The following is a 7,740-nucleotide window of genomic DNA, read 5'->3' on the forward strand; positions in this document are numbered from 1 at the left end:
GTCCGAAGAAATTTCGGCAGCATCTCCCCTGTACGGCGGACAATCTGAAACTTTCTACATATCTCCATACCTCAGCCACATGCAGCTGGAATAATAACAATAAATATAACACAACCACACAAACATCCACGCAGTTATATATAATCAAACAAAGCAGTAATACTCTGACTCGAAAACCACCCTACTCAACTACACTCGTAAAACTCAAATCCGACGAAACTCACCTCTTATGCCGACCCGGCAGGCATGTACTAGAATAAGACCAAATAAAATCCATCGACATCACAATAATAAATACAACGTCCAAGTATCAAACAAATCAAGTCTAAACATAGACAAACGAGAAGAAAACTCAAAAGTCAATCAATCCTCGAGGTCTGCAGGGGATCTAGCACTACGTGCAGTGGGGACTAGCGACTGGAACTCCCTCCGGACAGCATCAACCTGAAAATATCAACAATGGAGGCGGGGTGAGTCCAACACTCAGCAGGTACAATTGATATGCAAAGTAAAGAAACAACACCTAGCACTAATCATGCGTACAGTCTCCTGATAAGAAAGATAAAAATGCATCTGAAGTAAACAGGAGAATACTGTACTAACCAGGTCCTGAGTATAAGGTCAAACAGTCCGAGGGATAAGGAAATCCTGTATGCATGTCAAACATAGGTATCCAAACAATATGTAGCATATAAATGCAGCAAACACAAACACAAGCAATAAATGCATCATGCATATGATGCCAATGATGCGTCCTGGTCAACCCTGACGCCAGTCGATCATCTCACACACAATAGTGAGGCCGAGTGGGTAGGGCTGTGACAACCGTGCACTCTGTCATCACTACTCCTGATGAGTGACCGAGTGGACGGGATGCTGTCGGAGTACACCTATCCTCCTACCCCAAATCATAGATGGGGGAGCGCAATGCTCTCAACTCCCGGTACACAATGACGGGGAGGAATTCCTGCCGGATAACACGTTGTGTCACACTACCCATGAGCGGACCAACGGTGCCTAACAGAGTCCCTGTTGCAACACACTCTGCCTGAATCGACCACTAACCCATGAGTGGTGGTGTGTGCAGATCCATGTAACTGGCGATATGCTCAACAATAATGGAGCGGACTATCGCACAGCATGCAATCATGCAAATGATGCATGGCAATAACCATATAAACATCCTGACCTAATCCATATATATAGAAAAGTGCACCCTAGGTCAACGAATCATATCGAATCAAAGGTACACAGAAGGTATAAAAACCTAGGTCCTGAACATGGTGAAGCATGGTATATCACTACCCCCTATAAGCATGTATAAACAGGTAAAATATACATGAGATGCAAATCAATCAATCAATCAAGCACGTACCAAGATTTGGGTAGTGATTAACCGAAACAGATAAGAAACACAATTGATGCAATATGTTAATTTCATTACTAAGCATATCAAAGACAAAAAGTCAAAAGTACCCGCCTCCAATAGAAAAGTCCAGTTGGATCCAAATCGGAGGTCGAGATACTCGTTTCGCGTCAAAGTCCTGAAATACCAATACACAGATATTTTATTTAGCTAAAATTCAAATGAATTGCTAAATAAAATTCTCAACACAATTTAGGGCAAAACCCTGAGTCATAATCATCAACCTACCTAATTTAACACATATAATTTAGTTACTCAATATATATTAAATAACTAAATCAAACTACTCACTCAATTAGGAAAACCCTAATTATTGATCAACCTTAACTGATCTCCTGGTTCAATCTGTATCACCAACTCCTGCAACCATTCTAACCAACAACTATAACGAAAATAAAAACCCTAAACCTTACCTAAATTTCCAATCCCAGTGACTGCGGGTGAGAGGTTGCTTGGCTGCTGGAATTTGATCAGAGTCGAAGGTAGAATCTAGGGCACAAGTGCAGCACAGTGAGCATAGAGGAATATCTAAGCCCAAATCATAACTGAGATCAACACTCACCTTCAAGGTCACCACATAGCAACGAAATGCTCTCCAAGATCGCAGCTAGGGTAGAGGAAAGATTGGCCGGAGCTAGGGCACGGGATGGCCGGCAGTGGCGCCGGCTCTGTCCGGTGCGGCGACGACACTCTGCAAAGGAAGAGGCGTCGGCGGTGTGGCTCAGATCCACCGCACAGTGGTCGGCGTTCGCTCTAGGGCATGACTGGGCGGAGGGGAAGTGGGGTTCGGCTCGGTAGAGAAGAAGATGATCGGGGTGGCTCGGTGCGTCGCCGGCGGCTAGGGCACAGGGGAAGGAGATCGGTTCAAAGAAGATGAGGAGAAAAATTGACTCGGGGAGGAAGAATGAGAAGAGGAGTAGCGGCGCCGGAGGAAATAAATCGAAGATGCTCGCGCGGTTAGGGCAGGGGGAAGGAGTCGCGCGGGAGAGAAAAGGGAACAGTGAAGAATTCGACGAAAACAAAAGAAAAATAAAAAGAAAAGAATATAAATAAATTCAACTTTTCCTCACTTAAATGGGGTAGCCTAAACAGGCTTTTCCGGGCCCCATTTTTATCCCCGTCAACTCATACGTACGAGCTCCGAAAAATTCTCGAAAAATTTCCAAAAATTCCGGAAAAATCCCTTATTAATATTCGCCTATTTCTGGTATTTTACATTTCCTTTGCATGAATCTTCTGGGAGGAACTAGATGTTTTTCGCTACGCTTTTGCATGTTTAACGCCCTAGTTCTTTACAATCCTATCATCTCACATCTATGTTTAGAAATATAATGCAAGTCATCGTGAGATGAAATGAAGGTAACCTCTACTTAGCATTTCTTATCATAAATTTATATCATGGCTAAGTGTTCTCCCTTAAGGTCTTAAGTTAACCATTTTTCAAAAAAATTTAAATATGACTTCAATGGCTGACTAACCTAAAAATCCTCTAGCCCTTAAGGATTGATTTAGTACCCAATAGAAGTTCTTCCTAATTGGGTTAACAAAGTACTCCTTAAGAATCCATTTTCTATCTATTGTCTTTGCCTTGAGTTACCCCTAGCAATTAGATAATCATAATACTCTTCATTATTAGATTCCTTATACCCTAAACTCTTTTTGTTGAAACTTTCCCTTTGGCTTCTAATAATCATGCTTAGGGTATTTGAGTCAATTTCAAATTTCTTAAGGGCATTGGTAAGGTATTATACCATTTCTCTTAGATCCTTATTTTCTTCTTCTAAGCATGATACATTTAAAATAGAAGAAGCATACATACTGATGTGCGTAGATTTTATATACTTTTATGCATGTTTTGACGCACATTTACATACTTTGAGCATGCTTGATCTATACATTTTTGTACTTCCAGTCTTCCTTTTAGCATATTTACTCTTTTTATTCGGAGATATGCTTTTGTGCATTTTCTGTACACAGGAGTCGAATTCGGTGAAGATTCTGCATTCTTGGATAAAACTTATGAGCTAAGCAAGCGAGAAAGCACCTGGCCGTGTACCAGACACGACCTTGCATTGGTAGGGAGCTCTGGCTATGTGGAGTTCAGAGGTTATGTGACATCAATAGCAAAGGAAGAAGTCCAGGCCGTGTGAACCTCACACGGCCGTGTCAAGTTTTGAAGTAAATCAGAGTTCAATCCTTACATGGCCGTGTGGATCTACATGGCCGTGTAAGGTTTCTAGAGACTAAGAAGGCCCTGCTTGGAGGGGACGTTTGGGCACAGAAGCTGGGGCAGTCTAGGCCGTGTGGATCTACACGGCCGTGCTTGGAGGTCTTGAAGAGAGTTGTCCACGGCCGTGTACCACACACGACCGTGTATAGATGGCAGAGAGTGGAAAGGCTCTGGCCGTGTGAACCTCACATGACCATGCCTCGGGGCCGTGTGGCGCCCAAAAGCTTTCCTCTATTTAAGGCCTCCTTGGAGATTTGAAAGGGGATCTTCTCCCCTTTGGGAGAAAGCAAGATTTGGTGGATTTCTCCCATTCTTGGGAGGATTTTTGGGCAATCTAAAGGGAGATCTTGGCGAATTCAACTCCGGAAGAGAGGATTGGATCCGAAGATGGAGCTATATTGTAGATAAGTTTTCTTTCTTTCCTCTTCTTGGATTGGGATTGAAGCATGCTTGTAATCTTCTTATCTTTGGTCTTCTTCCTTCGTTTTATGGAGTAGATCTTGTTGTTCTAGGATGGAGGGAGTATTTGTGAGATAAATTGATGTAAACTCTTGTGGATTTGCCATTTCTTGTTTTCTATGATGTTGCCTAGTTTGTATCGATTGGATCTTGAATGATTAATTGTGATTAGGGCTTAATTCTCATTCTTGATTGATCGTTTGGATATCTTATAGACTTTGTAGGGATAAACCCTCACTCGATTTTCCGAGGGATCCACGTGACAGGTGCAAGCCCGTGTAAGGACGTTTGGGGAATAATCTTGAAGGGGAAATGAGAATATTCAAGAGAGTAGGATAGATTTTATGATTCAATCCTTGTATCTTTATGGGTTAAGAAGCTATGAACTTCTATGTTGATATCCGAGGGAAGCATAGTAATAGGTGCAATCCTGTGTAAGGACAACGTAGGTTCATATCTAATTGATTACATTTAGGTACATTTTTCAGTCCTAAGCCGGTGATCTATTGCAAGAGAGAACCGACAACCTTCTACAATTATTAGACAATTGAGAAATAAGAATTGGTAAACCATATACATTCAAAAGATCTTACAAAGAAACCAAAACTCCTAGAACCTCCCTTTATCATAACTCAAACCCCCAAATTCTTGTTTGTTAGTCTTTCATTTTAGATTTGTTTTTCATCCTTAGCATTTGAAACCAATTGATTAATTGTTTAGCCAATTCGCTTTGAGATATTTCTAGTGCTTATTCCAGTCCCTGTGGATACAATAATCTTTTGTATTATTTGCGACATTTCCATACACTTGCGGAATGTAACACATACTAGAGTTATGTTTATCCTTAATAGACATGGATTCTAATTTTGCCTCTAAAACATTAATCTCATTTTTCAAGGATTTGCTTTTCTATTTAGCCTTAAATAAATCTTTATTTGTGCTTGAAATAATTTTGACTAAAGTATGAGTGGGTAGATTGTATACCTCATTTATCGAAAAGTTTGAATCCAAAGTTTGACCTCCCCCTTCACTTGAGCTCTTTCCTTCTTTATTTTCTGATGAGGTGGAGGCAATGTCATCAATTCACATTAGAGCAAAATGGGATACATAGTGCTCTTCTTCCTCCGATGATGATGGATTATCCCATGTTGCTTTTAGGTTGTGAGCCTTCTTCCTTTTTTTGTTGTCTTTTTCTTTTCTTCATTCTTCTTGTCTTCCTTTTTCTTCAAGAGAGGACATTCATCCCTCATGTGTCATTCTCTTTGGCAATTGTAGCATTTTACCTTTTTTCTTCTACTTTTGCCCATTGAACTTCTCCTAGCATGTGATTTATTAGAATTAAAAATTTTAAATGTTTTTCTCATCTTTCTTACCATTTATGCCTCTTGATCACTATCAATTGATTCTTCAGAGTTGGAGGATGGTGGGGATGAAGACTTCTTCTTCTTACCCTTTTCCTTGTTTACCACTAGGGCTACTCCTCGATCTATGAGCTTCTCCATCTAATCCTTCAATTCGAGTCTTATGAAGTTTTATAGTTGAAAAGAATTCATCTAGAGAGCTCTTTTCTAGATCCTTTGAAATGTAGAATGAATTTACAATGTACATCCATGTTGTGGTTCTTGGGAAAGAGTTGATGGCTTTCATCATGTCATCTTGATCGGAAAGATTCTCACATACACTTATTAGTCCATTTAAAATTTCTTTAATTCTAGCATGAAGTAAAGATACCTTTTCTCCTTTTTCAAGTTTGGTATTGTTGAGTTGTGTTCGAAGGAGGTCCCTGCTTGCTAACTTTGCTTCCGATGTGCCTTCATGAAGCTCTACTAGCTTTTTCCATAAATATTTGGCACTCGTGTAGTTTCCAATCCTTGTTATTTATTTTTGGGGAAGAACACTTAGGAGATTATGTATTACTCTTGAGTTTGCTATGTGCTCTTCCCTTTGCTTCTTGCTCCATATTATTTTCTCCATTAGTTCATTGTTTTGATCCCTAGGCCTCTCAAAATCATTTTCTATGATTGGTATTATATCAAAATCAATTTTGAAGAATACCTCTATTCTTTTCTTCCACCAAGAAAAGTCTCATTCGAATTTAGGTGGTTGAATGTGCGAGCTGGCCATTTGATGATGTTACTCTTCTTGGTGATTAGTCCGTTTGAAGGGCGTCCTTGCCCTGATACCACTTATTGGAGTTTGGTGGTCGACTAGAAGGGGGTTGAACAGGTGTCACCCTGAAATCGTTTGTCTTCCTACAATGTTAGTTGCGTAGCGGAATAGAACTAAAATAATGAAAGCAAATAAGAATACAAATGCTAACACAATTGATGTAACATGGTTCAGAGATTGCTTGCTCTTACTCTATGGCTTGCCCTTGAGGTGGATGAACCCTCAATCCTTCAGTGGATTAGTCCCCGACAATCTCCGGCTAGAGCTTTCTCCTTCTCGGTGGAGCAAACCTCTCACAATGCTCTCTTCTTCTTTACTAGATGAAACTTAGGTTTGGAGAGGAAGAGAAGACTTGGAAGCTTGGATGCAAAGACTAGGAGTTTGTTAATAAAAGTAGTAACCTCCTTCTATGCCCCAAGCTTCCTATAAATAGAGTGGAAAGAGTTGATTACTAAACAACTCATTTCCTACGGATCAGTCGATTGACATTTCCATCAGTCGACTGATGCTACCGTTGGATGTAGCCAACGACTACTTTACAGAATGCCAATGGTCACCAACGGTCACTTACCAGTCGACTGGTAAAAGTACCGGGCGACTGGTCGTTGCTGGCTAAGCAAATAGAATGCTTATATTCACTCCCAGTCGACTGCTCAATTGACTAGACCGGTCGATTGCCACTTCTATTAGTAAGTTGTAGCCCTCTTTTGGGCCTTCGTCCCTTAGATGCACCCGAGCCCATGGCTCCTTTTCATGCAACCTTCAAGTTGCCTTGAAGTCCCCTTCCCTCGGTTCCACTTTATTACTCCTCGTATGACGGTCCCTCGGGTGCCTTCCACACCATCCTTCACTGTCTCAAGGACCCGAGCCCTAAGATGAGCTTCCCAAGCTTAGCCACGCCAAGCTCCTTATGTGTGTTTCACCAAGTCCTGCATGACTAAAACACACATATCAAACCAATATGAAAGCCTAACTTTAACTTTTTGACACACATATCAAAACCATAATCATACCTGATCAAACCTAGGTCAATTGCTCCTACAGATCTGTCTTAGGTACACCTTCATCTGCTTCTTCCAATATGGGAAGTCGTCCCCGTTGAAGGGGGGGGGGGGATAAACGGTGCTGTATCCATCATTTTGGGGCATTAAGATAGAACCTTGCACACAAAGAAAAGGAGAAAAAAAAATCCTAAGATTAGGTCTTGGATTAGCTGTGTGGAAGATAATCAAAGTATTAAAACTCGATTGGTGTTGTATCAATTCAGAGTATTTTGCAACGGGAAAAAATTATCCAAAGAGGTAATTATACCAATTTAGATTATATCAAAAAGCTCAAAACTGAAAATAAAATATTAAAAGTAAGTTAAAAGATCACCCCTTGCCTGATTGGTGGTTGCACCAATTCAGAGCCAACCAGGTTTTGATACCACTTGTTGGATCATAAAGATGCTAGA

This window comes from Zingiber officinale, chromosome 9A, assembly GCF_018446385.1.
Source record: "Zingiber officinale cultivar Zhangliang chromosome 9A, Zo_v1.1, whole genome shotgun sequence".
In the NCBI taxonomy this organism is placed as follows: domain Eukaryota; kingdom Viridiplantae; phylum Streptophyta; class Magnoliopsida; order Zingiberales; family Zingiberaceae; genus Zingiber; species Zingiber officinale.